The sequence below is a fragment of the Rhipicephalus microplus genome, unplaced genomic scaffold (assembly GCF_043290135.1).
Source record: "Rhipicephalus microplus isolate Deutch F79 unplaced genomic scaffold, USDA_Rmic scaffold_45, whole genome shotgun sequence".
NCBI lineage: Eukaryota > Metazoa > Arthropoda > Arachnida > Ixodida > Ixodidae > Rhipicephalus > Rhipicephalus microplus.
The window spans coordinates 3,185,716-3,201,004 of record NW_027464618.1 but is presented as its reverse complement, the minus strand read 5'-3'; the positions used below and the strand labels follow the sequence as shown (position 1 = coordinate 3,201,004).

Genomic DNA, 15,289 nt, shown 5'->3' with positions numbered 1-15,289 from the left:
AGCTTTGATGGAATGTTCTGATGGTGGTGAGAGAGCAGCACGATTGCCTCCGTGGCGCACTCGGCTAGCGCATTCGGCTGTCAACCGAAAGGTTGGAGGTTCGAGCCCTTCCAGGGGGGTGTGTCGCTTTTTTTCTTGATAGCTTTGGAGAAATGTTCTGATGGTGATGAGAGTACAGCTCGACTGCCTCCAGTGCGCATTTGGCTTACGCGATCGGCTTTTAACTGAAAGGTTGGAGGTTCGAGCCCTCCCGGGGACGTTGTCTTGCTTCTTTTTTCTTTGCGCTGATAGCTTTTGAGAAATGTTCTGACGGTGAATAGACTACAGCACGACTGCCTCCGTTGCGCAATTGGCTTGCGCGATCGGTGTTAACCGAAAGGTCGGAGGTTCGAGCCCTGCAGGGGGCGTTGTCCATCTTCTTTTTTCTTTGCACTCTTAGCTTTGATGGAATGTTCTGACAGTGGTGAGAGAGCAGCACGACTGCCTCCGTGGTGCAATTGGCTAGCGCGTTCAGCTGTTTATCGAAAGGTTGGAGGTTCGAGCCCTCCCGGAGTGGTGTGTCGCTTTTTTTCTTTGCGCTGATAGCTTTGGAGAAATGTTTTGATGGTGATGAGGGTACAGCTCGACTGCCTCCAGTGCGCATTTGGCTTACGCGATCGGCTGTTAACTGAAAGGTTGGAGGCTCGAGCCCTCCCGGGGACGTTGTCTTGCTTCTTTTTTCTTTGCGCTGATAGCTTTGATGGAATGTTCTGACGGTCGTGAGAGAGCTGGACGAATGCCTCCGTGGCGCAGTCGGCTAGCTCGTTGGGCTGTTAACCGAAAGGTTGGAGGTTCGAGCCCTCCCGGGGGCGTTGTCTCGCTTCTTTTTTCTTTGCGCTGATAGCTTTGATGGAATATACTGACGGTCGTGAGAGAGCTGGACGAATGCCTCCGTGGCGCAATCGGATAGCGCGTTCGGCTGTTAACCGAAAGGTTGGAGGTTCGAGCCCTCCCGGGGGCGTTGTCTCGCTTCTTTTTTCTTTGCACTGATAGCTTTGATAGAATGTTCTGACGGTCGGGAGAGAGCAGGACGATTGCCTCCGTGGCGCAATCGGCTAGCGCATTCGGCTGTTAACCGAAAGGTTGGAGGTTCGAGCCCTCCCGGGGGTGAGGTGTCGCTTTTTTTTTCTTTGCGCTGACAGCTTTGGAGAAATGTTCTGACGGTGGTGAGAGAGCAGCACGACGGCCTCCGTGGCGCAATTGGCTAGCGCGTTCGGCTTTTAACCGAAAGGTTAGAGGTTCAAGCCCTGCCGGGTGCGAGGAGTCGTTTTTTTTTTTCGCTGACAGCTTTGGAGAAATGTTCTGACGGTGGTGAGAGAGCAGCACGGCTGCCTCCGTGGCGCAATATGCTGGCGCGTTCGGCTGTTAACCGAAAGGTTGGAGGTTCGAGCCCTCCCGGGGGCGAGGTGTCACTTTTTTCTTTGCGCTGACAGCTTTGCAGAAAAGTTTTGACTGTGGTGAGAGACCAGCACGACTGCCTCCGTAGCGCAATTGGCTAGCGCGTTCGGCTGTTAACCGAAAGGTTGGAGGTTCGAGCCCTCCCGGGGGCGTTGTGTCGCTTTTTTTCTTTGCGCTGATAGCTTTGGAGAAATGTTCTGACGGTGGCAAGAGAGCAGCACGACTGCCTCCGTGGCGCAATCGGCTAACGAGTTCGGCTCTTAACCGAAAGGTTGGGGGTTGGAGCCCTCCCGGGGGCGGTGTGTCGCATTTTTTCTTTGCGCTGATAGCTTTGGAGGAATGTTCTGACGGTCTTGAGAGTGCAGCACGACTGCCTTCGTTGCGCAATTGGCTTGCGCGATCGGCTGTTAACCGGAAGGTTGGAGGTTCGAGCCCTCCCTGGGGCGTTGTCTAGCTTCTTTTTTCTTTGCACTGTTAGCTTTGTTGGAATGTTCTAACGGTGGTGAGAGTGCAGCACGACTGCCTCCGTGGTGAAATTGGCTAGCGAGTTTGGCATTTAACCGAAAGGTCGAAGGTTCGAGCCCTCCCGGGGGCGTTTTGTCGCTTTTTTTCTTTGCGCTGATAGCTTTGGAGAAATGTTCTGACGGTGGCAAGAGAGCAGCACGACTGCCTCCGTGGCGCAATTGGCTAGCGCGTTCGGCATTTAACCGAAAGGTCGAAGGTTCGAGCCCTCCCGGGGACGTTGTCTTGCTTCTTTTTTCTTTGCGCTGATAGCTTTTGAGAAATGTTCTGACGGTGATGAGACTACAGCACGACTGCCTCCGTTGCGCAATTGGCTTGCGCGATCGGTGTTAACCGAAAGGTTGGAGGTTCGAGCCCTGCAGGGTGCGTTGTCCAGCTTCTTTTTTCTTTGCACTCTTAGCTTTGATGGAATGTTCTGACGGTCGTGAAAGAGCAGGACGACTGCCTCCGTGGCGCAGTCGGCTAGCGCATTCGGCTGTTAACCGAAAGGTTGGAGGTTCGAACCCTCCCGGGGGCGAGGAGTCGTTTTTTTTCTTTGCGCTGACAGCTTTGGAGAAATGTTCTGATGGTGATGAGAGTACAGCTCGACTGCCTCCAGTGCGCATTTGGCTTACGCGATCGGCTGTTAACTGAAAGGTTGGAGGTTCGAGCCCTCCCGGGGACGTTGTCTTGCTTCTTTTTTCTTTGCTCTGATAGCTTTGATGGAATGTTCTGATGGTGGTGAGAGAGCAGCACGATTGCCTCCGTGGCGCACTCGGCTAGAGCATTCCGCTGTCAACCGAAAGGTTGGAGGTTCGAGCCCTCCCGGTGGGGGTGTGTCGCTTTTTTTCTTTGAGCTGATAGCTTTGGAGAAATGTTCTGATGGTGATGAGAGTACAGCTCGACTGCCTCCAGTGCGCATTTGGCTTACGCGATCGGCTGTTAACTGAAAGGTTGGAGGTTGAGCCCTCCCGGGGACGTTGTCTTGCTTCTTTTTTCTTTGCGCTGATAGCTTTTGAGAAATGTTCTGACGGTGAATAGACTACAGCACGACTGCCTTCATTGCGCAATTGGCTTGCGCGATCGGTGTTAACCGAAAGGTCGGAGGTTCGAGTCCCTCAGGGGGCGTTGTCCAGCTTCTTTTTTCTTTGCCCTCTTAGCTTTGATGGAATGTTCTGATGGTGGTGAGGGAGCAGCACGATTGCCTCCGTGGCGCAATCGGCTAGCGCATTCGGCTGTTAACCGAAAGGTTGGAGGTTCGAGCCCTCCCGGGGGCGAGGTGTCGCTTTTTTTTCTTTGCGCTGACAGCTTTGGAGAAATGTTCTGACGGTGGTGAGAGAGCAGCACGGCTGCCTCCGTGGCGCAATATGCTGGCGCTTTCGGCTGTTAACCGAAAGGTTGGAGGTTCGAGCCCTCCCGGGGGTGAGGTGTCACTTTTTTCTTTGCGCTGAGAGCTTTGCAGAAAAGTTTTGACTGTGGTGAGAGACCAGCACGACTGCCTCCGTGGCGCAATTGGCTTGCGCGTTCGGCTGTTAACCGAAAGGTTGGAGGTTCGAGCCCTCCCGGGGGCGAGGTGTCGCTTTTTTTTTCTTTGCGCTGATAGCTTTGGAGGAATGTTCTGACAGTCTTGAGAGTGCAGCACGACTGCCTTCGTTGCGCAATTGGCTTGCGCGATCGGCTGTTAACCGGAAGGTTGGAGGTTCGAGCCCTCCCGGGGGCGTTGTCTAGCTTCTTTTTTCTTTGCACTGTTAGCTTTGTTGGAATGTTCTGACGGTGGTGAGAGTGCAGCACGACTGCCTCCGTGGCGAAATTGGCTAGCGAGTTCGGCATTTAACCGAAAGGTCGAAGGTTCGAGCCCTCCCGGGGGCGTTTTGTCGCTTTTTTTTCTTTGCGCTGATAGCTTTGGAGAAATGTTCTGACGGTGGCAAGAGAGCAGCACGACTGCCTCCGTGGCGCAGTTGGCTAGCGCGTTCGGCATTTAACCGAAAGGTCGAAGGTTCGAGCCCTCCCGGGGACGTTGTCTTGCTTCTTTTTTCTTTGCGCTGACAGCTTTGGAGAAATGTTCTGACAGTGGTTAGAGAGCAGAACGACTGCCTCCGTGTTGCAATTGGCTAGCGCGTTCAGCTGTTTACCGAAAGGTTGGAGGTTCGAGCCCTCCCGGAGTGGTGTGTCGCTTTTTTTCTTTGCGCTGATAGCTTTGGAGAAATGTTCTGATGGTGATGAGAGTACAGCTCGACTGCCTCCGGTGCGCATTTGGCTTACGCGAACGGCTGTTAACTGAAAGGTTGGAGTTACGAGCCCTCCCGGTGACGTTGTCTTGCTTCTTTTTTCTTTGCGCTGATAGCTTTGATGGAATATTCTGATGGTTGTGAGAGAGCAGCGCGATTGCCTCCGTGGCGCAATCGGCTAGCGCATTCGGCTGTCAACCGAAAGGTTGGAGGTTAGAGCCCTCTCGGTGGCGGTGTGTCGCTATTTTTTTTCTTTCCGCTGATAGCATTGAAAAAAAGTTCTGACGGTGGTAAGAGAGCAGCACGATTGCCTCCGTGGCGCAGTCGGCTAGCTCGTTGGGCTGTTAACCGAAAGGTTGGAGGTTCGAGCCCTCCCGGGGGCGGGGTGTCGCTTTTTTTTCTTTGCGCTGACACCTTTGGAGAAATGTTCTGACGGTGGTAAGAGAGCAGGACGATTGCCTCCGTGGCGCAGTCGGCTAGCTCGTTGGGCTGTTAACCGAAAGGTTGGAGGTTCGAGCCCTCCCGGGGGCGAGGTGTCACTTTTTTCTTTGCGCTGATAGCTTTGGAGAAATGTTCTGACGGTGGCAAGAGAGCAGCACGATTGCCTCCGTGGCGCAATCGGCTAGCGCATTCGGCTGTCAACCGAAATGTTGGAGGTTAGAGCCCTCCCGGTGGTGGTGTGTCGCTATTTTTTTTTTCCGCTGATAGCATTGAAAAAAAGTTCTGACGGTGGTAAGAGAGCAGCACGATTGCCTCCGTGGCGCTGTCGGCTAGCTCGTTGGGCTGTTAACCGAAAGGTTGGAGGTTCGAGCCCTCCCGGGGACGGGGTGTCGCTTTTTTTTCTTTGCGCTGACAGCCTTGGAGAAATGTTCTGACGGTGGTAAGAGAGCAGCACGACTGCCGCCGTGGCGCAATCGGCTAGCGCGTTCGGCTGTTAATCGAAAGGTTGGAGGTTCGAGCCCTCCCGGGGTCGTTGTCTCGCTTCTTTTTTCTTTGCGCTGATAGCTTTGATGGAATATACTGACGGTCGTGAGAGAGCTGGACGATTGCCTCCGTGGCGAAATCGGATAGCGTGTTCTGCTGTTAACCGAAAGGTTGGAGGTTCGAGCCCTCCCGGGCGCGTTGTCTCGCTTCTTTTTTCTTTGCACTGATAGCTTTGATAGAATGTTCTGACGGTCGTGAGAGAGCAGGACGATTTCCTCCGTGGCGCAATCGGCTAGCACATTCGGCTGTTAACCGAAAGGTTGGAGGTTCGAGCCCTCCCGGGGGCGTTGTGTCGCTTTTTTTCTTTGCGCTGACAGCTTTGCAGAAAAGTTTGACAGTGGTGAGAGACCAGCACGATTGCCTCCGTGGCGCAGTCGGCTAGCTCGTTGGGCTGTTAACCGAAAGGTTGGAGGTTCGAGCCCTCCCGGGGGCGAGGTGTCACTTTTTTCTTTGCGCTGACAGCTTTGCAGAAAAGTTTTGACGGTGGTGAGAGACCAGCACGATTGCCTCCGTGGCGCAATCGGCTAGCGCATTCGGCTGTCAACCGAAAGGTTGGAGGTTAGAGCCCTCCCGGTGGCGGTGTGTCGCTATTTTTTTTCTTTGCGCTGATAGCTTTGGAGAAATGTTCTGACGGTGGCAAGAAAGCAGCACGATTGCCTCCGTGGCGCAGTCAGCAAGTTCGTTGGGCTCTTAACGGAAAGGTTGGAGGTTCGAGCCCTCCCGGGGGCGTTGTGTCGCTTTTTTTCTTTGCGCTGACAGCTTTGCAGAAACGTTTTGACAGTGGTGAGAGACCAGCACGATTGCCTCAGTGGCGCGATCGGCTAGCGCGTTCGGCTGTTAACCGAAAGGTTGGAGGTTCGAGCCCTCCCGGGGGCGTTGTCTCGCTTCTTTTTTCTTTGCGCTGATAGCTTTGATGGAATATACTGACGGTCGTGAGAGAGCAGGACGATTGCCTCCGTGGCGCGATCGGCTAGCGCGTTCGGCTGTTAACCGAAAAGTTGGAGGTTCGAGCCCTCCCGGGGGCGTTGTCTCGCTTCTTTTTTCTTTGCGCTGATAGCTTTGATGGAATATACTGACGGTCGTGAGAGAGCTGGACGATTGCCTCAGTGGCGCAATCGGATAGCGCGTTCGGCTGTTAACCGAAAGGTTGGAGGTTCGAGCCCTCCCGGGCGCGTTGTCTCGCTTCTTTTTTCTTTGCACTGATAGCTTTGATAGAATGTTCTGACGGTCGTGAGAGAGCAGGACGATTGCCTCCGTGGCGCGATCGGCTAGCGCGTTCGGCTGTTAACCGAAAGGTTGGAGGTTCGAGCCCTCCCGGGGGCGTTGTCTCGCTTCTTTTTTCTTTGCGCTGATAGCTTTGATGGAATATACTGACGGTCGTGAGAGAGCTGGACGATTGCCTCCGTGGCGCAATCGGATAACGCGTTCGGCTGTTAACCGAAAGGTTGGAGGTTCGAGCCCTCCCGGGCGCGTTGCCTCGCTTCTTTTTTCTTTGCACTGATAGCTTTGATAGAATGTTCTGACGGTCGTGAGAGAGCAGGACGATTGCCTCCGTGGCGCAATCGGCTAGCGCATTCGGCTGTTAACCGAAAGGTTGGAGGTTCGAGCCCTCCCGGGGGCGAGGTGTCGCTTTTTTTTCTTTGCGCTGACAGCTTTGGAGAAATGTTCTGACTGTGGTGAGACAGCAGCACGACGGCCTCCGTGGCGCAATTGGCTAGCGCGTTCGGCTGTTAACCGAAAGGTTGGAGGTTCGAGCCATCCCGGGGACGTTGTCTTGCTTCTTTTTTCTTTGCGCTGATAGCTTTGATGGAATGTTCTGATGGTGGTGAGAGAGCAGCACGACTGACTCCGTGGTGCAATTGGCTAGCGCATTCGGCTGTCAACCGAAAGGTTGGAGGTTCGAGCCCTCCCGGGGGGGTGTGTCGTTTTTTTTTCTTTGCACTCTTAGCTTTGATGGAATGTTCTGACGGTGGTGAGGGAGCAGCACGACTGCCTCCGTGGCGCACTCGGCTAGAGCATTCGGCTGTCAACCGAAAGGTTGGAGGTTCGAGCCCTCCCGGGGGGGTGTGTCGCTTTTTTTCTTTGCGCTGATAGCTTTGCAGAAATGTTCTGATGGTGATGAGAGTACAGCTCGACTGCCTCCAGTGCGCATTTGGCTTACGCGATCGGCTGTTAACTGAAAGGTTGGAGGTTCGAGCCCTCCCGGGGACGTTGTCTTGCTTCTTTTTTCTTTGCGCTGATAGCTTTTGAAAAATGTTCTGACGGTGAATAGACTACAGCACGACTGCCTCCGTTGCGCAATTGGCTTGCGCGATCGGTGTTAACCGAAAGGTCGGAGGTTCGAGCCCTGCAGGGGGCGTTGTCCAGTCTCTTTTCTTTGCACTCTTAGCTTTGATGGAATGTTCTGACAGTTGTGAGAGAGCAGCACGACTGCCTCCGTGGTGATATTGGCTAGCGCATTCGGCTGTTTACCGAAAGGTTGGAGGTTCGAGCCCTCCCGGAGTGGTGTGTCGCTTTTTTTCTTTGCACTGATAGCTTTGGAGAAATGTTCTGATGGTGATGAGAGTACAGCTCGACTGCCTCCAGTGCGCATTTGGCTTACGCGATCGGCTGTTAACTGAAAGGTTGGAGGTTCGAGCCATCCCGGGGGCGTTGTCTTGCTTCTTTTTTCTTTGCGCTGATAGCTTTGATGGAATGTTCTGATGGTGGTGAGAGAGCAGCACGATTGCCTCCGTGGCGCACTCGGCTAGCGCATTCGGCTGTCAACCGAAAGGTTGGAGGTTCGAGCCCTCCCGGGGGGGGGGGGGGGTGTGTCGGTTTTTTTCTTTGCGCTGATAGCTTTGGAGAAATGTTCTGATGGTGATGAGAGTACAGCTCGACTGCCTCCAGTGCGCATTTGGCTTACGCGATCGGCTGTTAACTGAAAGGTTGGAGGTTCGAGCCCTCCCGGGGACGTTGTCTTGCTTCTTTTTTCTTTGCGCTGATAGCTTTGATGGAATGTTTTGACGGTGGTAAGAGAGCAGCACGATTGCCTCCGTGGCGCAGTCGGCTAGCTCGTCGGGCTGTTAACCGAAAGGTTGGAGGTTCGAGTCCTCCCGGGGGCGCTGTCTCGCTTCTTTTTTCTTTGCGCTGATAGCTTTGATGGAATATACTGACGGTCGTGAGAGAGCTTGACGAATGCCTCCGTGGCGCAATCGGATAGCGCGTTCGGCTGTTAACCTAAAGGTTGGAGGTTCGAGCCCTTCCGGGGGCGTTGTCTCGCTTCTTTTTTCTTTGCACTGATAGCTTTGATAGAATGCTCTGACGGTGGTGAGAGAGCAGCACGACTGCCTCCGTGGCGCAATTGGCTAGCGCGTTCGGCATTTAACCGAAAGGTCGAACGTTCGAGCCCTGCCGGGGACGTTGTCTTGCTTCTTTTTTCTTTGCGCTGATAGCTTTGATGGAATGTTCTGATGGTGGTGAGAGAGCAGCACGATTGCCTCCGTGGCGCAATCGGCTAGCGCATTCGGCTGTTAACCGAAATGTTGGAGGTTCGAGCCCTCCCGGGGGCGAGGTGTTGCTTTTTTTTTCTTTGCGCTGACAGCTTTGGAGAAATGTTCTGACGGTGGTGAGAGAGCAGCACGGCTGCCTCCGTGGCGCAATATGCTGGCGCGTTTGGCTGTTAACCGAAAGGTTGGAGGTTCGAGCCCTCCCGGGGGCGAGGTGTCACTTTTTTCTTTGCGCTGACAGCGTTGCAGAAAAGTTTTGACTGTGGTGAGAGACCAGCACGACTGCCTCCGTGGCGCAATTGGCTACGCGTTCGGCTGTTAACCGAAAGGTTGTTGGAGGTTCGAGCCCTCCCGGGGGCGAGGTGTCGCTTTTTTTTCTTTGCACCGATAGCTTTGGAGGAATGTTCTGACAGTCTTGAGAGTGCAGCACGACCGCCTTCGTTGCGCAATTGGCTTGCGCGATCGGCTTTTAACCGGAAGGTTGAAGGTTCGAGCCCTCCCGGGGGCGTTGTGTCGCTTTTTTTCTTTGCGCTGACAGCTTTGCAGAAAAGTTTTGACAGTGGTGAGAGACCAGCGCGACTGCCTCCGTGGCGCAATCTGCTAGCGCGTTCGGCTGTTAACCGAAAGGTTGTTGGAGGTTCGAGCCCTCCCGGGGGCGAGGTGTCGCTTTTTTTCTTTGCACCGATAGCTTTGGAGGAATGTTCTGACAGTCTTGAGAGTGCAGCACGACCGCCTTCGTTGCGCAATTGGCTTGCGCGATCGGCTTTTAACCGAAAAGTTGGAGGTTCGAGCCCTCCCGGGGGCGTTGTCTCGCTTCTTTTTTCTTTGCACTGATAGCTTTGATAGAATGTTCTGACGGTCGTGAGAGAGCAGGACGATTGCCTCCGTGGCGCGATCGGCTAGCGCGTTCGGCTGTTAACCGAAAGGTTGGAGGTTCGAGCCCTCCCGGGGGCGTTGTCTCGCTTCTTTTTTCTTTGCGCTGATAGCTTTGATGGAATATACTGACGGTCGTGAGAGAGCTGGACGATTGCCTCCGTGGCGCAATCGGATAACGCGTTCGGCTGTTAACCGAAAGGTTGGAGGTTCGAGCCCTCCCGGGCGCGTTGCCTCGCTTCTTTTTTCTTTGCACTGATAGCTTTGATAGAATGTTCTGACGGTCGTGAGAGAGCAGGACGATTGCCTCCGTGGCGCAATCGGCTAGCGCATTCGGCTGTTAACCGAAAGGTTGGAGGTTCGAGCCCTCCCGTGGGCGAGGTGTCGCTTTTTTTTCTTTGCGCTGACAGCTTTGGAGAAATGTTCTGACTGTGGTGAGACAGCAGCACGACGGCCTCCGTGGCGCAATTGGCTAGCGCGTTCGGCTGTTAACCGAAAGGTTGGAGGTTCAAGCCCTCCCGGGGGCGAGGGGTCGTTTTTTTTTTTGCGCTGACAGCTTTGGAGAAATGTTCTGACGGTGGTGAGAGAGCAGCACGGCTGCCTCCGTGGCGCAATATGCTGGCGCGTTCGGCTGTTAACCGAAAGGTTGGAGGTTCGAGCCATCCCGGGGACGTTGTCTTGCTTCTTTTTTCTTTGCGCTGATAGCTTTGATGGAATGTTCTGATGGTGGTGAGAGAGCAGCACGACTGACTCCGTGGTGCAATTGGCTAGCGCATTCGGCTGTCAACCGAAAGGTTGGAGGTTCGAGCCCTCCCGGGGGGGTGTGTCGCTTTTTTTCTTTGCGCTGATAGCTTTGGAGAAATGTTCTGATGGTGATGAGAGTACAGCTCGACTGCCTCCAGTGCGCATTTGGCTTACGCGATCGGCTGTTAACTGAAAGGTTGGAGGTTCGAGCCCTCCCGGGGACGTTGTCTTGCTTCTTTTTTCTTTGCGCTGATAGCTTTTGAGAAATGTTCTGACGGTGAATAGACTACAGCACGACTGTCTCCGTTGCGCAATTGGCTTGCGCGATCGGTGTTAACCGAAAGGTCGGAGGTTCGAGCCCTGCAGGGGGCGTTGTCCAGTCTCTTTTCTTTGCACTCTTAGCTTTGATGGAATGTTCTGACAGTTGTGAGAGAGCAGCACGACTGCCTCCGTGGCGCGATTGGCTAGCGCGTTCGGCATTTAACCGAAAGGTCGAACGTTCGAGCCCTGCCGGGGACGTTGTCTTGCTTCTTTTTTCTTTGCGCTGATAGCTTTGATGGAATATTCTGATGGTGGTGAGAGAGCAGCGCGATTGCCTCCGTGGCGCAATCGGCTAGCGCATTCGGCTGTCAACCGAAAGGTTGGAGGTTAGAGCCCTCCCGGTGGCGGTGTGTCGCTATTTTTTTTCTTTCCGCTGATAGCATTGAAAAAAAGTTCTGACGGTGGTAAGAGAGCAGCACGATTGCCTCCGTGGCGCAGTCGGCTAGCTCGTTGGGCTGTTAACCGAAAGGTTGGAGGTTCGAGCCCTCCCGGGGGCGGGGTGTCGCTTTTTTTTCTTTGCGCTGACAGCTTTGGAGAAATGTTCTGACGGTGGTAAGAGAGCAGCACGACTGCCTCCGTGGCGCAATCGGATAGCGCGTTCGGCTGTTAGCCGAAAGGTTGGAGGTTCGAGCCCTCCCGGGGGCGTTGTGTCGCTATTTTTTTTCTTTGCGCTGACTGCTTTGGAGAAATGTTCTAACGGTGGTGAGAGAGCAGCACGACTGCCTCCGTGGCGCAATTGGCTAGCGCGTTCGGCTGTTATCCGAAAGGTTGGAGGTTCGAGCCCTCCCGGGGGCGAGGAGTCATTTTTTTTTCTTTGCGCTGACAGCTTTGGAGAAATGTTCTGACGGTGGTGAGAGACCAGCACGACTGCCTCCGTGGCGCAATAGGCTAGCGCGTTCGGCTCTTAACGGAAAGGTTGGAGGTTCGAGCCCTCCCGGGGGCGTTGTGTCGCTTTTTTTCTTTGCGCTGACAGCTTTGCAGAAAAGTTTTGACAGTGGTGAGAGACCAGCACGACTGCCTCCGTGGCGCAATTGGCTAGCGCGTTCGGCTGTTAACCGAAAGGTTGGAGGTTCGAGCCCTCCCGGGGGCGTTGTGTCGCTTTTTTTTCTTTGCGCTGATAGCTTTGGAGAAATGTTCTGACGGGGGCAAGAGAGCAGCACGATTGCCTCCGTGGCGCAATCGGCTAGCGCATTCGGCTGTCAACCGAAAGGTTGGAGGTTAGAGCCCTCCCGGTGGCGGTGTGTCGCTATTTTTTTTCTTTGCGCTGATAGCTTTGGAGAAATGTTCTGATGGTGGCAAGAAAGCAGCACGATTGCCTCCGTGGCGCAGTCGGCAAGCTCGTTGGGCTCTTAACGGAAAGGTTGGAGGTTCGAGCCCTCCCGGGGGCGTTGTGTCGCTTTTTTTCTTTGCGCTGACAGCTTTGCAGAAAAGTTTTGACAGTGGTGAGAGACCAGCACGACTGCCTCCGTGGCGCAATTGGCTAGCGCGTTCGGCTGTTAACCGAAAGGTTGGAGGTTCGAGCCCTCCCGGGGGCGTTGTGTCGCTTTTTTTTCTTTGCGCTGATAGCTTTGGAGAAATGTTCTGACGGTGGTAAGAGAGCAGCACGACTGCCTCCGTGGCGCAATCGGCTAGCGCGTTCGGCTGTTAACCGAAAGGTTGGAGGTTCGAGCCCTCCCGGGGGCGTTGTCTCGCTTCTTTTTTCTTTGCGCTGATAGCTTTGATGGAATATACTGACGGTCGTGAGAGAGCTGGACGATTGCCTCCGTGGCGCAATCGGATAGCACGTTCGGCTGTTAACCGAAAGGTTGGAGGTTCGAGCCCTCCCGGGGGCGTTGTCTCGCTTCTTTTTTCTTTGCGCTGATAGCTTTGATGGAATATACTGACGGTCGTGAGAGAGCTGGACGATTGCCTCCGTGGCGCAATCGGATAGCACGTTCGGCTGTTAACCGAGAGGTTGGAGGTTCGAGCCCTCCCGGGCGCGTTGTCTCGCTTCTTTTTTCTTTGCGCTGATAGCTTTGATGGAATATACTGACGGTCGTGAGAGAGCTGGACGATTGCCTCCGTGGCGCAATCGGATAGCACGTTCGGCTGTTAACCGAGAGGTTGGAGGTTCGAGCCCTCCCGGGCGCGTTGTCTCGCTTCTTTTTTCTTTGCACTGATAGCTTTGATAGAATGTTCTGACGGTCGTGAGAGAGCAGGACGATTGCCTCCGTGGCGCAATCGGCTAGCGCATTCGGCTGTTAACCGAAAGGTTGGAGGTTCGAGCCCTCCCGGAGCGAGGTGTCGCTTTTTTTTCTTTGCGCTGACAGCTTTGGAGAAATGTTCTGACTGTGGTGAGACAGCAGCACGACGGCCTCCGTGGCGCAATTGGCTAGCGCGTTCGGCTGTTAACCGAAAGGTTGGAGGTTCGAGCCCTCCCGGGGGCGAGGTGTCACTTTTTCTTTGCGCTGACAGCTTTGCAGAAAAGTTTTGACGGTGGTGAGAGACCAGCATGACTGCCTCCATGGCGCAATTGGCTAACGAGTTCGGCTCTTAACCGAAAGGTTGGGGGTTGGAGCCCTCCCGGGGGCGGTGTGTCGCATTTTTTTCTTTGCGCTGATAGCTTTGGAGGAATGTTCTGACGGTCGTGAGAGTGCAGCACGACTGCCTTAGTTGCGCAATTGGCTTGCGAGATCGGCTGTTAACCGGAAGGTTGGAGGTTCGAGCCCTCGCGGGGGCGGTGTGTCGCTATTTTTTTTCTTTCCGCTGATAGCATTGAAAAAACGTTCTGACGGTGGTAAGAGAGCAGCACGACTGCCTCCGTGGCGCAATTGGCTAGCGCGTTCGGCTGTTAACCGAAAGGTTGGATGTTCGAGCCCTCCCGGGGGCGTTGTGTCGCTTTTTTTTCTTTGCGCTGATAGCTTTAAAGAAATGTTCTGACGGTGGCAAGAGAGCAGCACGACTGCCTGCGTGGCGCAATCGGCTAACGAGTTCGACTCTTAACCGAAAGGTTGGGGGTTGGAGCCCTCCCGGGGGCGGTGTGTCGCATTTTTTTCTTTGCGCTGATAGCTTTGATGGAATGTTCTGATGGTGGTGAGAGAGCAGCACGATTGCCTCCGTGGCGCACTCGGCTAGCGCATTCGGCTGTCAACCGAAAGGTTGGAGGTTCGAGCCCTCCCGGGGGGGGGGGGGGGGTGTCGCTTTTTTTCTTTGCGCTGATAGCTTTGGAGAAATGTTCTGATGGTGATGAGAGTACAGCTCGACTGCCTCCAGTGCGCATTTGGCTTACGCGATCGGCTGTTAACTGAAAGGTTGGAGGTTCGAGCCCTCCCGGGGACGTTGTCTTGCTTCTTTTTTCTTTGCGCTGATAGCTTTGATGGAATGTTTTGACGGTGGTAAGAGACCAGCACGATTGCCTCCGTGGCGCAGTCGGCTAGCTCGTTGGGCTGTTAACCGAAAGGTTGGAGGTTCGAGTCCTCCCGAGGGCGCTGTCTCGCTTCTTTTTTCTTTGCGCTGATAGCTTTGATGGAATATACTGACGGTCGTGAGAGAGCTTGACGAATGCCTCCGTGGCGCAATCGGATAGCGCGTTCGGCTGTTAACCGAAAGGTTGGAGGTCCGAGCCCTTCCGGGGGCGTTGTCTTGCTTCTTTTTTCTTTGCACTGATAGCTTTGATAGAATGCTCTGACGGTGGTGAGAGAGCAGCACGACTGCCTCCGTGGCGCAATTGGCTAGCGCGTTCGGCATTTAACCGAAAGGTCGAACGTTCGAGCCCTGCCGGGGACGTTGTCTTGCTTCTTTTTTCTTTGCGCTGACAGCTTTGCAGAAAAGTTTTGACTGTGGTGAGAGACCAGCACGACTGCCTCCGTGGCGCAATTGGCTAGCGCGTTCGGCTGTTAACCGAAAGGTTGGAGGTTCGAGCCCTCCCGGGGGCGAGGTGTCGCTTTTTTTTCTTTGCACTGATAGCTTTGGAGGAATGTTCTGACAGTCTTGAGAGTGCAGCACGACCGCCTTCGTTGCGCAATTGGCTTGCGCAATCGGCTTTTAACCGGAAGGTTGAAGGTTCGAGCCCTCCCGGGGGCGTTGTCTAGCTTCTTTTTTCTTTGCACTGTTAGCTTTGTTGGAATGTTCTGACGGTGGTGAGAGTGCAGCACGACTGCCTCCGTGGCGGAATTGGCTAGCGAGTTCGGCATTTAACCGAAAGGTCGAAGGTTCGAGCCCTCCCGGAGTGGTGTGTCGCTTTTTTTCTTTGCGCTGATAGCTTTGGAGAAATGTTCTGATGGTGATTAGAGTACAGCTCGACTGCCTCCGGTGCGCATTTGGCTTACGCGAACGGCTGTTAACTGAAAGGTTGGATGTACGAGCCCTCCCGGTGACGTTGTCTTGCTTCTTTTTTCTTTGCGCTGATAGCTTTGATGGAATATTCTGATGGTGGTGAGAGAGCAGCGCGATTGCCTCCGTGGCGCAATCGGCTAGCGCATTCGGCTGTCAACCGAAAGGTTGGAGGTTAGAGCCCTCCCGGTGGCGGTGTGTCGCTATTTTTTTTCTTTCCGCTGATAGCATTGAAAAAAAGTTCTGACGGTGGTAAGAGAGCAGCACGATTGCCTCCGTGGCGCAGTCGGCTAGCTCGTTGGGCTGTTAACCGAAAGGTTGGAGGTTCGAGCCCTCCCGGGGGCGGGGTGTCGCTTTTTTTTCTTTGCGCTGACAGCTTTGGAGAAATGTTCTGACGGTGGT

At 54.4% G+C, this 15,289-nt stretch overlaps 62 non-coding genes across 62 annotated transcripts; all 62 read left to right on the top strand.

Annotated features, from left to right (window-relative positions):
- The first annotated feature begins 777 nt into the window (after positions 1-777).
- On the top strand, positions 778-851 carry TRNAN-GUU (transfer RNA asparagine (anticodon GUU)). Its single transcript has one exon. It is a non-coding gene; the product is annotated as a tRNA-Asn (tRNA).
- Positions 852-926: 75 nt separating this feature from the next.
- On the top strand, positions 927-1,000 carry TRNAN-GUU (transfer RNA asparagine (anticodon GUU)). Its single transcript has one exon. It is a non-coding gene; the product is annotated as a tRNA-Asn (tRNA).
- A 75-nt stretch (positions 1,001-1,075) lies between these two features.
- TRNAN-GUU (transfer RNA asparagine (anticodon GUU)) lies at positions 1,076-1,149 on the top strand. Its single transcript has one exon. It is a non-coding gene; the product is annotated as a tRNA-Asn (tRNA).
- A 75-nt stretch (positions 1,150-1,224) lies between these two features.
- On the top strand, positions 1,225-1,298 carry TRNAK-UUU (transfer RNA lysine (anticodon UUU)). Its single transcript has one exon. It is a non-coding gene; the product is annotated as a tRNA-Lys (tRNA).
- A 71-nt stretch (positions 1,299-1,369) lies between these two features.
- TRNAN-GUU (transfer RNA asparagine (anticodon GUU)) lies at positions 1,370-1,443 on the top strand. Its single transcript has one exon. It is a non-coding gene; the product is annotated as a tRNA-Asn (tRNA).
- Positions 1,444-1,515: 72 nt separating this feature from the next.
- Positions 1,516-1,589, top strand: TRNAN-GUU (transfer RNA asparagine (anticodon GUU)). Its single transcript has one exon. It is a non-coding gene; the product is annotated as a tRNA-Asn (tRNA).
- A 516-nt stretch (positions 1,590-2,105) lies between these two features.
- On the top strand, positions 2,106-2,179 carry TRNAK-UUU (transfer RNA lysine (anticodon UUU)). Its single transcript has one exon. It is a non-coding gene; the product is annotated as a tRNA-Lys (tRNA).
- A 223-nt stretch (positions 2,180-2,402) lies between these two features.
- TRNAN-GUU (transfer RNA asparagine (anticodon GUU)) lies at positions 2,403-2,476 on the top strand. The gene has a single exon. It is a non-coding gene; the product is annotated as a tRNA-Asn (tRNA).
- Positions 2,477-3,141: 665 nt separating this feature from the next.
- On the top strand, positions 3,142-3,215 carry TRNAN-GUU (transfer RNA asparagine (anticodon GUU)). Its single transcript has one exon. It is a non-coding gene; the product is annotated as a tRNA-Asn (tRNA).
- A 220-nt stretch (positions 3,216-3,435) lies between these two features.
- Positions 3,436-3,509, top strand: TRNAN-GUU (transfer RNA asparagine (anticodon GUU)). The gene has a single exon. It is a non-coding gene; the product is annotated as a tRNA-Asn (tRNA).
- A 372-nt stretch (positions 3,510-3,881) lies between these two features.
- Positions 3,882-3,955, top strand: TRNAK-UUU (transfer RNA lysine (anticodon UUU)). Its single transcript has one exon. It is a non-coding gene; the product is annotated as a tRNA-Lys (tRNA).
- A 370-nt stretch (positions 3,956-4,325) lies between these two features.
- Positions 4,326-4,399, top strand: TRNAD-GUC (transfer RNA aspartic acid (anticodon GUC)). Its single transcript has one exon. It is a non-coding gene; the product is annotated as a tRNA-Asp (tRNA).
- A 76-nt stretch (positions 4,400-4,475) lies between these two features.
- TRNAN-GUU (transfer RNA asparagine (anticodon GUU)) lies at positions 4,476-4,549 on the top strand. Its single transcript has one exon. It is a non-coding gene; the product is annotated as a tRNA-Asn (tRNA).
- Positions 4,550-4,623: 74 nt separating this feature from the next.
- On the top strand, positions 4,624-4,697 carry TRNAN-GUU (transfer RNA asparagine (anticodon GUU)). The gene has a single exon. It is a non-coding gene; the product is annotated as a tRNA-Asn (tRNA).
- Positions 4,698-4,769: 72 nt separating this feature from the next.
- On the top strand, positions 4,770-4,843 carry TRNAD-GUC (transfer RNA aspartic acid (anticodon GUC)). The gene has a single exon. It is a non-coding gene; the product is annotated as a tRNA-Asp (tRNA).
- A 218-nt stretch (positions 4,844-5,061) lies between these two features.
- Positions 5,062-5,139, top strand: TRNAN-GUU (transfer RNA asparagine (anticodon GUU)). The gene has a single exon. It is a non-coding gene; the product is annotated as a tRNA-Asn (tRNA).
- Positions 5,140-5,363: 224 nt separating this feature from the next.
- TRNAN-GUU (transfer RNA asparagine (anticodon GUU)) lies at positions 5,364-5,437 on the top strand. Its single transcript has one exon. It is a non-coding gene; the product is annotated as a tRNA-Asn (tRNA).
- Positions 5,438-5,509: 72 nt separating this feature from the next.
- Positions 5,510-5,583, top strand: TRNAN-GUU (transfer RNA asparagine (anticodon GUU)). The gene has a single exon. It is a non-coding gene; the product is annotated as a tRNA-Asn (tRNA).
- Positions 5,584-5,655: 72 nt separating this feature from the next.
- On the top strand, positions 5,656-5,729 carry TRNAD-GUC (transfer RNA aspartic acid (anticodon GUC)). The gene has a single exon. It is a non-coding gene; the product is annotated as a tRNA-Asp (tRNA).
- Positions 5,730-5,952: 223 nt separating this feature from the next.
- TRNAN-GUU (transfer RNA asparagine (anticodon GUU)) lies at positions 5,953-6,026 on the top strand. Its single transcript has one exon. It is a non-coding gene; the product is annotated as a tRNA-Asn (tRNA).
- A 75-nt stretch (positions 6,027-6,101) lies between these two features.
- On the top strand, positions 6,102-6,175 carry TRNAN-GUU (transfer RNA asparagine (anticodon GUU)). The gene has a single exon. It is a non-coding gene; the product is annotated as a tRNA-Asn (tRNA).
- Positions 6,176-6,250: 75 nt separating this feature from the next.
- Positions 6,251-6,324, top strand: TRNAN-GUU (transfer RNA asparagine (anticodon GUU)). The gene has a single exon. It is a non-coding gene; the product is annotated as a tRNA-Asn (tRNA).
- Positions 6,325-6,399: 75 nt separating this feature from the next.
- On the top strand, positions 6,400-6,473 carry TRNAN-GUU (transfer RNA asparagine (anticodon GUU)). Its single transcript has one exon. It is a non-coding gene; the product is annotated as a tRNA-Asn (tRNA).
- Positions 6,474-6,548: 75 nt separating this feature from the next.
- TRNAN-GUU (transfer RNA asparagine (anticodon GUU)) lies at positions 6,549-6,622 on the top strand. Its single transcript has one exon. It is a non-coding gene; the product is annotated as a tRNA-Asn (tRNA).
- Positions 6,623-6,697: 75 nt separating this feature from the next.
- TRNAN-GUU (transfer RNA asparagine (anticodon GUU)) lies at positions 6,698-6,771 on the top strand. Its single transcript has one exon. It is a non-coding gene; the product is annotated as a tRNA-Asn (tRNA).
- A 74-nt stretch (positions 6,772-6,845) lies between these two features.
- Positions 6,846-6,919, top strand: TRNAN-GUU (transfer RNA asparagine (anticodon GUU)). The gene has a single exon. It is a non-coding gene; the product is annotated as a tRNA-Asn (tRNA).
- Positions 6,920-6,994: 75 nt separating this feature from the next.
- Positions 6,995-7,075, top strand: TRNAD-GUC (transfer RNA aspartic acid (anticodon GUC)). The gene has a single exon. It is a non-coding gene; the product is annotated as a tRNA-Asp (tRNA).
- Positions 7,076-7,877: 802 nt separating this feature from the next.
- On the top strand, positions 7,878-7,951 carry TRNAD-GUC (transfer RNA aspartic acid (anticodon GUC)). The gene has a single exon. It is a non-coding gene; the product is annotated as a tRNA-Asp (tRNA).
- Positions 7,952-8,180: 229 nt separating this feature from the next.
- Positions 8,181-8,254, top strand: TRNAN-GUU (transfer RNA asparagine (anticodon GUU)). Its single transcript has one exon. It is a non-coding gene; the product is annotated as a tRNA-Asn (tRNA).
- Positions 8,255-8,329: 75 nt separating this feature from the next.
- On the top strand, positions 8,330-8,403 carry TRNAN-GUU (transfer RNA asparagine (anticodon GUU)). Its single transcript has one exon. It is a non-coding gene; the product is annotated as a tRNA-Asn (tRNA).
- A 75-nt stretch (positions 8,404-8,478) lies between these two features.
- TRNAK-UUU (transfer RNA lysine (anticodon UUU)) lies at positions 8,479-8,552 on the top strand. Its single transcript has one exon. It is a non-coding gene; the product is annotated as a tRNA-Lys (tRNA).
- A 75-nt stretch (positions 8,553-8,627) lies between these two features.
- On the top strand, positions 8,628-8,701 carry TRNAN-GUU (transfer RNA asparagine (anticodon GUU)). The gene has a single exon. It is a non-coding gene; the product is annotated as a tRNA-Asn (tRNA).
- A 221-nt stretch (positions 8,702-8,922) lies between these two features.
- TRNAN-GUU (transfer RNA asparagine (anticodon GUU)) lies at positions 8,923-8,998 on the top strand. Its single transcript has one exon. It is a non-coding gene; the product is annotated as a tRNA-Asn (tRNA).
- A 221-nt stretch (positions 8,999-9,219) lies between these two features.
- On the top strand, positions 9,220-9,296 carry TRNAN-GUU (transfer RNA asparagine (anticodon GUU)). Its single transcript has one exon. It is a non-coding gene; the product is annotated as a tRNA-Asn (tRNA).
- Positions 9,297-9,518: 222 nt separating this feature from the next.
- On the top strand, positions 9,519-9,592 carry TRNAN-GUU (transfer RNA asparagine (anticodon GUU)). The gene has a single exon. It is a non-coding gene; the product is annotated as a tRNA-Asn (tRNA).
- A 75-nt stretch (positions 9,593-9,667) lies between these two features.
- On the top strand, positions 9,668-9,741 carry TRNAN-GUU (transfer RNA asparagine (anticodon GUU)). Its single transcript has one exon. It is a non-coding gene; the product is annotated as a tRNA-Asn (tRNA).
- Positions 9,742-9,816: 75 nt separating this feature from the next.
- TRNAN-GUU (transfer RNA asparagine (anticodon GUU)) lies at positions 9,817-9,890 on the top strand. Its single transcript has one exon. It is a non-coding gene; the product is annotated as a tRNA-Asn (tRNA).
- Positions 9,891-9,964: 74 nt separating this feature from the next.
- On the top strand, positions 9,965-10,038 carry TRNAN-GUU (transfer RNA asparagine (anticodon GUU)). The gene has a single exon. It is a non-coding gene; the product is annotated as a tRNA-Asn (tRNA).
- Positions 10,039-10,259: 221 nt separating this feature from the next.
- Positions 10,260-10,340, top strand: TRNAD-GUC (transfer RNA aspartic acid (anticodon GUC)). Its single transcript has one exon. It is a non-coding gene; the product is annotated as a tRNA-Asp (tRNA).
- Positions 10,341-10,849: 509 nt separating this feature from the next.
- On the top strand, positions 10,850-10,923 carry TRNAD-GUC (transfer RNA aspartic acid (anticodon GUC)). Its single transcript has one exon. It is a non-coding gene; the product is annotated as a tRNA-Asp (tRNA).
- A 76-nt stretch (positions 10,924-10,999) lies between these two features.
- On the top strand, positions 11,000-11,073 carry TRNAN-GUU (transfer RNA asparagine (anticodon GUU)). Its single transcript has one exon. It is a non-coding gene; the product is annotated as a tRNA-Asn (tRNA).
- Positions 11,074-11,147: 74 nt separating this feature from the next.
- TRNAN-GUU (transfer RNA asparagine (anticodon GUU)) lies at positions 11,148-11,221 on the top strand. Its single transcript has one exon. It is a non-coding gene; the product is annotated as a tRNA-Asn (tRNA).
- Positions 11,222-11,297: 76 nt separating this feature from the next.
- Positions 11,298-11,371, top strand: TRNAN-GUU (transfer RNA asparagine (anticodon GUU)). Its single transcript has one exon. It is a non-coding gene; the product is annotated as a tRNA-Asn (tRNA).
- A 74-nt stretch (positions 11,372-11,445) lies between these two features.
- On the top strand, positions 11,446-11,519 carry TRNAK-CUU (transfer RNA lysine (anticodon CUU)). The gene has a single exon. It is a non-coding gene; the product is annotated as a tRNA-Lys (tRNA).
- Positions 11,520-11,592: 73 nt separating this feature from the next.
- Positions 11,593-11,666, top strand: TRNAN-GUU (transfer RNA asparagine (anticodon GUU)). Its single transcript has one exon. It is a non-coding gene; the product is annotated as a tRNA-Asn (tRNA).
- Positions 11,667-11,740: 74 nt separating this feature from the next.
- TRNAD-GUC (transfer RNA aspartic acid (anticodon GUC)) lies at positions 11,741-11,814 on the top strand. The gene has a single exon. It is a non-coding gene; the product is annotated as a tRNA-Asp (tRNA).
- Positions 11,815-11,890: 76 nt separating this feature from the next.
- Positions 11,891-11,964, top strand: TRNAK-CUU (transfer RNA lysine (anticodon CUU)). Its single transcript has one exon. It is a non-coding gene; the product is annotated as a tRNA-Lys (tRNA).
- Positions 11,965-12,037: 73 nt separating this feature from the next.
- On the top strand, positions 12,038-12,111 carry TRNAN-GUU (transfer RNA asparagine (anticodon GUU)). The gene has a single exon. It is a non-coding gene; the product is annotated as a tRNA-Asn (tRNA).
- Positions 12,112-12,185: 74 nt separating this feature from the next.
- TRNAN-GUU (transfer RNA asparagine (anticodon GUU)) lies at positions 12,186-12,259 on the top strand. Its single transcript has one exon. It is a non-coding gene; the product is annotated as a tRNA-Asn (tRNA).
- Positions 12,260-12,334: 75 nt separating this feature from the next.
- TRNAN-GUU (transfer RNA asparagine (anticodon GUU)) lies at positions 12,335-12,408 on the top strand. The gene has a single exon. It is a non-coding gene; the product is annotated as a tRNA-Asn (tRNA).
- Positions 12,409-12,483: 75 nt separating this feature from the next.
- Positions 12,484-12,557, top strand: TRNAN-GUU (transfer RNA asparagine (anticodon GUU)). Its single transcript has one exon. It is a non-coding gene; the product is annotated as a tRNA-Asn (tRNA).
- A 75-nt stretch (positions 12,558-12,632) lies between these two features.
- TRNAN-GUU (transfer RNA asparagine (anticodon GUU)) lies at positions 12,633-12,706 on the top strand. Its single transcript has one exon. It is a non-coding gene; the product is annotated as a tRNA-Asn (tRNA).
- Positions 12,707-12,781: 75 nt separating this feature from the next.
- Positions 12,782-12,864, top strand: TRNAN-GUU (transfer RNA asparagine (anticodon GUU)). Its single transcript has one exon. It is a non-coding gene; the product is annotated as a tRNA-Asn (tRNA).
- A 64-nt stretch (positions 12,865-12,928) lies between these two features.
- Positions 12,929-13,002, top strand: TRNAN-GUU (transfer RNA asparagine (anticodon GUU)). Its single transcript has one exon. It is a non-coding gene; the product is annotated as a tRNA-Asn (tRNA).
- A 369-nt stretch (positions 13,003-13,371) lies between these two features.
- On the top strand, positions 13,372-13,445 carry TRNAN-GUU (transfer RNA asparagine (anticodon GUU)). The gene has a single exon. It is a non-coding gene; the product is annotated as a tRNA-Asn (tRNA).
- A 222-nt stretch (positions 13,446-13,667) lies between these two features.
- TRNAD-GUC (transfer RNA aspartic acid (anticodon GUC)) lies at positions 13,668-13,741 on the top strand. Its single transcript has one exon. It is a non-coding gene; the product is annotated as a tRNA-Asp (tRNA).
- Positions 13,742-13,969: 228 nt separating this feature from the next.
- On the top strand, positions 13,970-14,043 carry TRNAN-GUU (transfer RNA asparagine (anticodon GUU)). The gene has a single exon. It is a non-coding gene; the product is annotated as a tRNA-Asn (tRNA).
- Positions 14,044-14,118: 75 nt separating this feature from the next.
- On the top strand, positions 14,119-14,192 carry TRNAN-GUU (transfer RNA asparagine (anticodon GUU)). The gene has a single exon. It is a non-coding gene; the product is annotated as a tRNA-Asn (tRNA).
- A 75-nt stretch (positions 14,193-14,267) lies between these two features.
- Positions 14,268-14,341, top strand: TRNAK-UUU (transfer RNA lysine (anticodon UUU)). Its single transcript has one exon. It is a non-coding gene; the product is annotated as a tRNA-Lys (tRNA).
- Positions 14,342-14,416: 75 nt separating this feature from the next.
- TRNAN-GUU (transfer RNA asparagine (anticodon GUU)) lies at positions 14,417-14,490 on the top strand. Its single transcript has one exon. It is a non-coding gene; the product is annotated as a tRNA-Asn (tRNA).
- A 518-nt stretch (positions 14,491-15,008) lies between these two features.
- Positions 15,009-15,082, top strand: TRNAD-GUC (transfer RNA aspartic acid (anticodon GUC)). Its single transcript has one exon. It is a non-coding gene; the product is annotated as a tRNA-Asp (tRNA).
- A 76-nt stretch (positions 15,083-15,158) lies between these two features.
- On the top strand, positions 15,159-15,232 carry TRNAN-GUU (transfer RNA asparagine (anticodon GUU)). Its single transcript has one exon. It is a non-coding gene; the product is annotated as a tRNA-Asn (tRNA).
- Positions 15,233-15,289: the final 57 nt, after the last annotated feature.